The following is a 10,114-nucleotide window of genomic DNA, read 5'->3' as shown; positions in this document are numbered from 1 at the left end:
AAAGACACATGATCATCATAATTTCATTAAGGTAACCCAAACCTTTTTTATCGCAACGTCAAGTTGTTGTTCCAAGCAAATGATAAGTAACTCATTGTCAATTTCTAAGTTACCATGTTCTATCCCTTATTATTGGTGATTTCTTAACAGGTAGTATTTGAAATATTATATATCATTTCAGGAAGCTAGCAAGGTATATTTATAGCTCACACATGTTTATCTATGTGCTTTTAATAAACCTTTAAAATAATGTCTATGTTTTTTTAGAGATGGATCATGTTTAAGAAAATTGATGCAAGGTTAATACCACAAAAGAAAGGGGGGTGCATTGACCTCCTTTGCTTGACAGAGAAGCAACCATCAACTTATTTTTTTGACATTCAAGTCCACGTACTCATCCACCTAGTAAATGAGATAGAGATTACACGCGTTGTTAGCACTCGTTGGATGTTTGAGTTGAGAGATTTATGGGAGTTTTAAAGAGGCTTGTTCGCCAAAGAGTGCAACCAAAAGGTTCAATGGCTGAGGATGGGTGCTTGGAGAGTTCAAATATTACCTTTTAGAGTACCTTGAACGTGTTGAAGAGGATGCTTATCGTGGATGGGGACAATAGAAGAGTCTCTTACACTTTCAGATGAGGTGTTATGCGGCAAGGGCATGGGCATTCCTCACAAGCTCTCACTTACAGAACATTTGAACATGTCCACATTTGTTATTTATAGCTCACAATATATGAAAAGATTTGTTTGAAAGAGTACCAAAAAGTTTGCATCCCACAAAGAAGACAAAGAGGTTGTGAATCTATCAGAATTGAACCTCCATTCATTCTTTCATAATAATCTAACCATATTAGAGACAAAATTTTGGAAGGAGAAGACATCACTTACAAGCGCGCGCGCACACACACACACACAGAATTTTTCTTTGACAGAGAAAAATATGTTTATCAAGTTGTTTGACATTTTGTATTATTGCTTAAAGTTTATATATCCAATTTTTAGGTATGCACACATAGCAACATGTGGGCCTATGGACATATTCGAGTTGACAAAATCGATCAACGATGTTTAACTCAAGATTCTTACATTGTTTCATCTCTTAAGCAACAATCACATGCAAGTCAAAAAGACACAAACCCTTTTGATGATGAGCTTGGCTATATGGAAACTATGTTTGGTAATTTATGAACTGACATTCCATGTTTGTAAGCGGGTAATATAAACTTATAGGTATACAAAAATGTTTGACACTTCTGGCCTAAAAGTTTTTTAAAAGTTTTATTGATATCGTATGTTAACAGATTGTATTGGAGGTTGATTGGTTTTGTGATGAGCATAAAAGGACTAGAGCCACAATGAAACAAGAGCCATCCAATTTTTGGTTAGTGGATTCTTCAAAACCATCACTGAAAACATAGGAACCATCTATAAAAACGTTTAACACTCCTTGGTTTAAATGTTTTCTAAAAGTATTATTGATATCTTATGTTAACATATTGTATTGGAGGTTGATTGGTTTTGTGCTAAGTATAAAAGGATTAGAGCTACAATGAAAGAAGAGCCATCTGATTTTTGGTCAGTTGATTCTTTAAAACCATCATGGACAACATAGGAACCATATTGTTTACCAACACATTGTGAGTAGGCTTTCTTCTATACTCCTCTAGTTCTCTCAGTCCATGGAGGCAAGTTGTGCTTGTCAATCTTTGCGGACATCGGATGTTTGGCATCACCAACGAAGCTTGGATCTCAAAAGAGGCAAGCCAAGATAATCTTGCTGAGAGCAACATGACTTTTATACAATCCCATCCCCTTACAACCTTAGCACATGGCGACTACTCTAACGAGGAAGAGAGCAACAATGATACAATGGACGACAAAAGATCTTGCCTCGCAATTGGACATTGAGCTTTGAGAGAGTCTCAACCATCGATTAATTTTCCACTGACTTTCAATCTCAATGCATACTTTGATTGCTGAAGAGTTTCAAGAAGCAATGAAGGACATTGACTTGATAATTGATCTCTCTCCAAGCTTGATTAACCCCTAAAAGCCAAGGTACTATAGAGAAGAGAATGGGCACTCTGATCCATTCACAAGAGCGAGTTCCCAGACTCATTGGTAAGAACGAACTCCCTTGATTTAAAAATTGTCATTGATCTGTTTAAACCTTACCAACATTGGGTGGGTTGTGCGGCAATTCTTGTGGTGATAGCCTTGTATGACTACTTAAAGCCCGATTCCCCATAGACAGGTCTTCTCAATCTCTTCAAGTACCAAAGAGCCAATCTGAATGATGTTTCTATGATCTCTCCAAGTACCAAGTATCTACATTTTCTATTATGTTTTACTACAATTTATGATTCTAAGTGTCATATGGTTCTATGTTCCAATTTTTGTTCGTTCTAGCTAATTTTTGCTTGGGTGTTCATGTTTTTACTCTCCATACCTTTCTAGATAGAGTATTAGATTCTATTGGATGCAAATTTTGGTTTATAAGACATTTTGGTATGTTGAAGACGTTAAATAGGACATTTCATTTCCCTCTCTCATTCATCTCTCTCTCTCTCTCTCTCTCTCTCTCTCTCTCTCTCTCTCTCTCTCTCTCTCTCTCTCAGAGCACTAACCATGCATTGTCCTGTTTGTATTGTAAAAGCTTGCCAATCCTTTAGCACTTCTTTATGGCTCCATCCCACTCCAAATTATTTCTCCATCTGGGCAAGCACAAAATCTTTGTCAAGCTCTATTTGACCTCTACATTACAAGAAGATGGGTTAGAACAAGTCGAACTTTTTGAAACTCACAAATCATATGTATGCCCAAAGTACGTGGAGTCAAGGCATGTAGATCTCGAATAGTTGTTCTATGCGCTAGTGAAATAGCCATCCATCTTCAATGGGCCCAAGGTGCTCATCCGTGTCGATGTTGCACGTGACATCATAGAAGCTGACACACGTGCGAAAGGGTCCCTGTTGCTCAGTAGTGGGCCTTGGTGAGGGTGTGGCAGACGTGGGACCACGATGACAAAGAGGGTGTCGAGGTTGGAGAAGGTCTTGAGGTCATAGAGATACACCGCCAGACTCGTCGAGAAGAAAATTTTTGGGAACATTACAATTTTACAATTATAAACTAAACTAATATTGTGTAGCACAATCGTGTTGTGTGAGGTCTCCAGCACGTGGCTGCTGAGCCTAGTGTATGTCGAGACTGAGTAGTAGAAGTTGGCTCTCAAAAAGGGGTTTTATGTGAATTGAGATTAAATTTGCATGCTTGTCCTACCTAAGGGTCTTAAGAAGAGCCCTTGTCTATTTGCACATGCCTCAACGTCTCATGTAGCCTCCGTATGATAGCCTTCAACTCCTCATCGGAGAGTTGTTGGTACTGTATGATGTCCTGTGCTATCTGCTCCCTTAGAATGGTGGCACTTCATAACACGCCCTTCAGTGCAGGTAGTAGCCCCACTCAACTTGAGGTGGGGGCCATCAAAATGACATGTTTAAGGGGGAAAAATTAGGTTTTAGTCATGTCGTTTTGTTCGAATTAAGAATAGAGAGATGAATAAAGATGTAGGAAGATAAAGAGAGAAGGGAAAGACTTCACCAAAAAACCACTATCTATATTGAGACAAAATCATCACTTGATTCACTCTTTTCTAGTGCACCTTTGGGGCACCCATGGTTTGCTATTGGTTGGTGGTCGTTGCCCTACGTGCAATACCTCACGACCACCCTTCGCTGCACCTACAGACAGTCACTGGTGATGTCAACGTCGAATGGCAGTTGCCACCATTGTGGAATGGTGTAAATTGAATGACGTGTGTGTAGGAGAGAGTTGCGTGTGATGTGCACAACTAGTGCAGTGTGAGTTCCTTGGTTGCGAGCTGGTAGAAAACGGTGTCAAAACTGAGAGAGAGAGAGAGAGAGAGAGAGTCTATCGCGACCGTTGTGTTGCATGGTCTTCCAAGGGGAGAGAGAACAATTGTTGTGGGTGTGCATGCAAGGGAGAGATAGAGAGAGAAGGAGTTGGCAAGCTGGCGGCGGCTGTAGTTCGATGGTCGCTTGTGGGCCAGAGAGAAAGAGAGAGCTATTTGACGGCTACTAGAGAGAGAGTGAGTGTGTGGCTGACAACTGAGGAATAGAGAGAGATTGGGTGGGGTGTGGGCACCAGAAGCAAACGAGAGAGAGAGAGAGAGAGAGAGAGAGAGAGAGAGAGAGAGAGAGAGAGAGAGAGAGAGAGAGAGAGATGAGATGGCGGGTCTGTGATACATGCAAGCGGGAGAGGAGGAGGGTTTCTTGGTGGTTGCGTGTTGGGCTTTTTTTTTTAAAGAAAAGAAAATAAAAAAAAGGCCCCTGCTGGTTTGCTATTGGTTGGTGGTTGTTGCCCTACGTGCAGTTCCTCACGACCGCCCTTCTTTGCACCTATGGGCACTGTCAACATTGGCATCGAATGGCATTTGCCACCATTGTGGAATGGTGTACTTTGACTGCCGTGTGTGGTCGGAAGCACTCATGTGATGCTAGTGGTGGTGACAATACTGAGTGGAGAGAAGGGAGGTGTTGTCAATTTCCAGCGCTATAGCGAAGCCACACAACAAGCAGTAGATTATATATATATATATATATATATATATATATATATATATATATATATATATATATAATTTTTTTTTATTTTTTTTTTCCACGTTGAAGTATTGTAACTTTTCGGGGTTGGTTCCCACTTTGCGACTCAAAGCCTAAGTTGGCTCATCCTTGAACGAGAGTTTCTTATCTAAATTTTGGTCAAACCATTGGAGCCTCCTCACATATGAAGCCTCAAGTTCAGGACTCATTGACTAGATTTATGAAGTCTCGTGGGGTATCGGCTACTAATTCCCTATTTCTCTTCCTCTTCTTCTTCGAGCTTGGAGACATATCAAAGGTCTTTTGGGGTTATTCCTAGGATTTCAGAAATTCTTTAATTCTGCATCTTCTTTTGCTTCTCATGGGACAAAAAAGAAAGATTTCCTATTTCTTCTTCATCAACAACTTTCTTTTTTACTTCATCGTCCCCTACATGTTGTCTTGTAAACATGTATTGATTAATACTCTATTACTTAATATTATATTACTTGATGCTCCACTACTTGATACTCCATTACTCTTAGTAATTACAATATGTAGTACTTTATTAGCTGGTTGATTGCATTATTTGATATTCGATTACTCAATACTCAGTTGCTTGATATTCCAAGATGTAAATAAAACGCTTTCGAAGAAAAATCATGGAATATGGTGGCAAAGGTAGAGATTCAAGAACGAACACTTAGCTTTATCTTTGTCGCACACCAAAACTTTCCATACTAATGACCTTTGCATCATTAGAAGCGTTTGTCTAGGCTTTGATACCACTGCAACAATCGGGAGTGTAAAAGGCCTTGAAAAATACTAAAAACAACATGATACAGGGCATAAAACAAGAAATTTGCATACCTAAAAAATCCCACAAGCACATAATCAACACGATACACAATCTAAGGAGTGACAGAGAGCAAGTGCACGTGCACAAGTGCACCTCCTAGAGCGGAGTGCTAAACCGGCACGACGAGAGAGGAGATAGGAGAGGAGAGAATGACAGAGACACTGGGTGTAGTCTCCCCAAGTGCAAGAGTAAGCATTTTCCTCTTGCACGTCTTTATTTATAGATTTCTTAAATGCTCAAATTGAATACAGATTGTCTGGCCATACATAAATGGCCATAGGTCATAAAGAGAACTTAGATAATGAAATGTTCATAAATGTGATATCCTTTTGCATAGCCCATGGCACACTCGTGCTTTTTCCACCTGTTAGTTGTAATAAATAACTATACATCAATTTCCTTTATAGACCATTCAAACAATTTTTGCCCTTGCTATCTTTTTGGGTGACTCATTTATCAGATAGATACCATCTTAGCTTTTGTCAACGGTGGCGTAGAGGATGAGTAAGGTTAGTGAGGATTAATAGGACTAGCATTCATGTTACCATAATTGATAAGCACACTAATTACTCAGAGAGAGAGAGAGAGAGAGAGAGAGAGAGAGAGAGAGAGAGAGAGAGAGAGAGAGAGAAGACTCAAATGATAACTTGCTTAGAAATTGAACTAACAACACTGGGAAGTGTGTATAAATGAGTAGCTTCTTAAATAGTAGCAACATATGGCTAGGTGCACCTCTCAAGGGTCACATAAGCATATTTCCCAAGGGTCAAGGGGCAACTCCCAAAGGGCAAGAGTGGCTCCATAGAACATGGAAAGATAGGGTGACTACTATGGCTTTTGGACTCTTGTTCAACTCACCATTCCATGTGTGCTAGGCCATATGACCTCACATGCTCACAAGATGACTAGATTGTTGACTGTATAAGATGCCTGTAGAGTTTGAGAGGTCTAGGCCAAAGGCATAATCCCAGAAATCCTCCCCTTGAATTTTGGACTATATTCAAGTAAGCTCGATTGAGACTCAACGCCACATAGATAGGGCGACTACTATGGCTTTTGAACTCTTATTCAACTCACTATTCCATGTGTGCTAGGCCATATGACCTCACATGCTCACAAGATGACTAGAATGTTGACTGTACAAGATGCCCGTAGAGTTTGAGAGGTCTAGGCCAAAGGCATAATCCCAGGAATCCTCCCCTTGAATTTTGGACTATATTCAAGTAAGCTCGATCGAGACTCAATGCCACATAGGCTAGTAGTCACAGAGACTGAAGTAGTCACATAAACTAGAGTAATCACATAGACAATAGTCACCCAGACTAAAATAGGTCTCAACTGATATGGTGTCACATAGACTAAAGAATCCTCTCCTCAAACAAGACCACTCATATCTATAGTACATTAGTAAATTTGAAATAGTGATCAGGGACGGCATAGATATGAGGATAGTTCTTTTCCTCTTAATCTTCATCTTCGTCCTCATCCTCTGCAAGGTTGAATTTTCATTTTTCTCTATTACTGTTGCTGCTATATTGCGGAATTTTTTTGGTGGATGACCTTTGATGATGCATTTGCTATAGAACTTGTTCTTGTAGAAATATCCCGATTTGCTGCATTCATAACACTTCTTATTATTTGTCCTAGTTGATGAAGATGCAATCCTAGATGATGATGATGCAAGGTAAGCCCCTCCATTGATTGAAGCCTTCTTTGTTTGCTTTTTCTCTTCTTCAATTGATGCATTTATCACATGTTGCAAAGTTGGTGTAGGGTCCTTTTGTTCTAGCTCTGTGACAATGTTGTAAATTTTTTTGGGGATAGCACGTGAGAGCATAACAACCTTATCTTCCTCAAGAATTTGACAGTCAATGATGTGAGTTAATTGAGTGATGATATTTATCAACCCATTCACAAGGGTTGGAATATCCTCCCCTCGATTCATTATGAGTTTGTAAAGGTTCCTTTTAAGGCTTATCTTGATCATTTTGTGCTTTGAGCCAAAATTTTCCTCTAAGATGGTTCATGCTTGGATGGCCATGTTGAAATTGTCAATGAAGTGCACGTAATTTTCATGCAATGAGATGATAATTATGCCAAGAGCATTTTCATCTTTGGCTTGAATTTGTGTTGTTTGTGCTCTAGTGAGAGTGCCTTCAACTGTGGATGGTTTAGTTGCCCATGGTTTAAGAACAATTCATAATTGTTTGCACATGAGGCAACCTCGTAGCTTGATTTTCCAGGTGTGGAAACCCTCCCCGTTGAATTTTTTTATTCCCTTTTCTTCCATAGAGCCAATAGAGGGGTCTCATCAATTAGCATTAAGCTAATGCCTGTATCTAGCCTCTGTACAAGTGCACTTGAGGAACTTATCCCCGTGGTTTGGAAAATGATTGCATACGCTACAAAGTTTGTTGTGCCATGGATGCAAGGTGTAGCTTTGAAAATTTAAGGCGAGGATAAGAGAGAATTCCTTGTCTTGAAGCTCAAAAGGAGGCCGCTTTCAATGCTCAAGTTACTCAATGAGAGAATGAGAGAGAGAGAGAGAGAGAGAGAGAGAGAGAGAGAGAGAGAGAGAGAGAGAGTAGATTCAAATGACAACTTTCTTAGAAAATGAACTAACAACACTGGGAAGTGTGTATAAATGAGTGGCTACTTAAATAGTAGCAGTTTATGGCTAGGTGCACAATGAACTAACAACATTGGGAAGTGTGTACAAATGAGTGGCTACTTAAATACTAGCAGCATATGGCTAGGTGCACCTCTCAAGGGTCACATAAGCATCTTTTCCAAGGGTGAAAGGGCAACTCTCAAAGGGCAAGAGTGGCTCCATAGAATGTGGAAAGCTAGGGTGATTGGGATGGTTTTTGGACTCTTGTGCAACTCACCATGCCTTGTGTGCTAGGCCATATGCCCAGACATGCTCACAAGATGACTAGACAATGAGGGGTATGTGAAGCAACCTTCAGGATTCTTGGATCGAGATTTAAATGACATGGTGAGCAGGTTATGGAAGGCCCTTTATGGCTTGAAGCAAGCCTCTCGAGTGAGGTACGAGAAGATAGACTCTTTCTTCCTATGACACTCCTTTTGTCGTTCTTCTACAGGCCTAGATTTTTATATTCATAGTGAGGAAGGATTGGTGACTCTCTCATTATCCTCCATGTGGATGATCTTGGGATTACAGGTATCCATATGGAGCACATCCACTCTACTATGGAGACCTTGGCTAAGAAGTTTGAGATGACAGGTTTTGGCACGCTTCACTACTTTCTTAGATTGGACATATGGTGGACAGAAGGGGGCACCTGCTGCTAAATTAGATTTATCTAAAGAAATAAATTCTAAATGAATTTTTGGAAATAACTAGATCCATAAGTGACAGGGTTTTTATAACGGATAAGGAGCATAATACACCATTGTAGCATTCATGGTTGTGTTTGCACCATAGCTCAATACACAATGTATAAATAATAACTGGCTTGATTGATTATAGAAAGTTGAGAGATTACAAGCTTTGGATAGTGGCCTTATGTAAGCTCAAGGTGGAGGAATGGAATAAGAGTTGCCTAGCTTCACTGTGCCATGCGCGGTAGTGTATGTAGAAAACCACTCCTTGTGAGGAGTCACGTGAAAACTACACCCGAGTCCACAATCCAATTCTGTGCATAACACTTGTCAAGAGCTAACAATGCATCAGGACTCAAATTTGAGGTGAAAATCAACACATCATTTGGCACGTCAGAAACTGTCTCAATGACTGGAGACTCAACCACATTAATCTCTTCAATTTCACACTGATTTTGGGTTTGTCAAACCACTTTCTCTTTGCCCTTGTCACGCTGCAATGTGTTGCAGTCTTTCTTCAAGTGTCCCTTCTTATGGCAGTAGTAACACTCAACATTTCTCATGTCTTTGTCGCGACTCTTGCTACGACCTTGCCTACGATCCTGAAAATGATCGTGGCTATGACCATGCTGCCTTTGCTTGTCACGATTTCCACTAGCCACATCCGCATCACCATGCCCATTCACATCAAGAGATTGACGTCGAATCTCCTCAGTGAGCAAGGCACTAGCAACATCGCTGAAAACTAGCTTGCCATTAGGTGCAAATTTGCTTATGGCTGTGTTGAATGTATCCCATGATGATGGTAGCGAACATAGCAAGAAAATGGCCTTCATTTCATCACCAAAATTAAGACCTTTTGAAGTAATATGTGAAAATATGTTGTTGAACTTGTTCATGTGTGGAATAACACTAGTGACTTCTTTCATATTCATGCGCATAAGCTTCTTCATCAAGAAAACCTTGTTTGAGGCATTGTTGCCATCCCATGCTTGACATAGAGCATCCCATAAATCTTTGGCATTGGTCTTATCCATTATGGTAAAGTAAATGGACTCACCAAGGTGTAGGTGAATGGTCGCCATGGCATGCCCATTCAGGTCTTACCACTGTTCATCAGTGTCCGCATTCTCTCTTCTTTCACGTAAGGGTGCTATCAAGCCTTTGTTGATCAAAACATCTTGTATACGTTGCCACCAAATAGCAAAGTTTGTGTCCTTAACCTTTTTGATGTAGTACTCTTCTCTTTCGAAAGCACTACTTGCAGCCATGACTCAAGAGAATGTGGCCAAAAAACATTATGGCAG

This window comes from Adiantum capillus-veneris, chromosome 21 (genome assembly GCF_014529385.1).
Source record: "Adiantum capillus-veneris isolate H3 chromosome 21, ASM1452938v2, whole genome shotgun sequence".
Lineage (NCBI taxonomy): Eukaryota > Viridiplantae > Streptophyta > Polypodiopsida > Polypodiales > Pteridaceae > Adiantum > Adiantum capillus-veneris.
Note: the sequence above shows the minus strand (reverse complement) of the source record.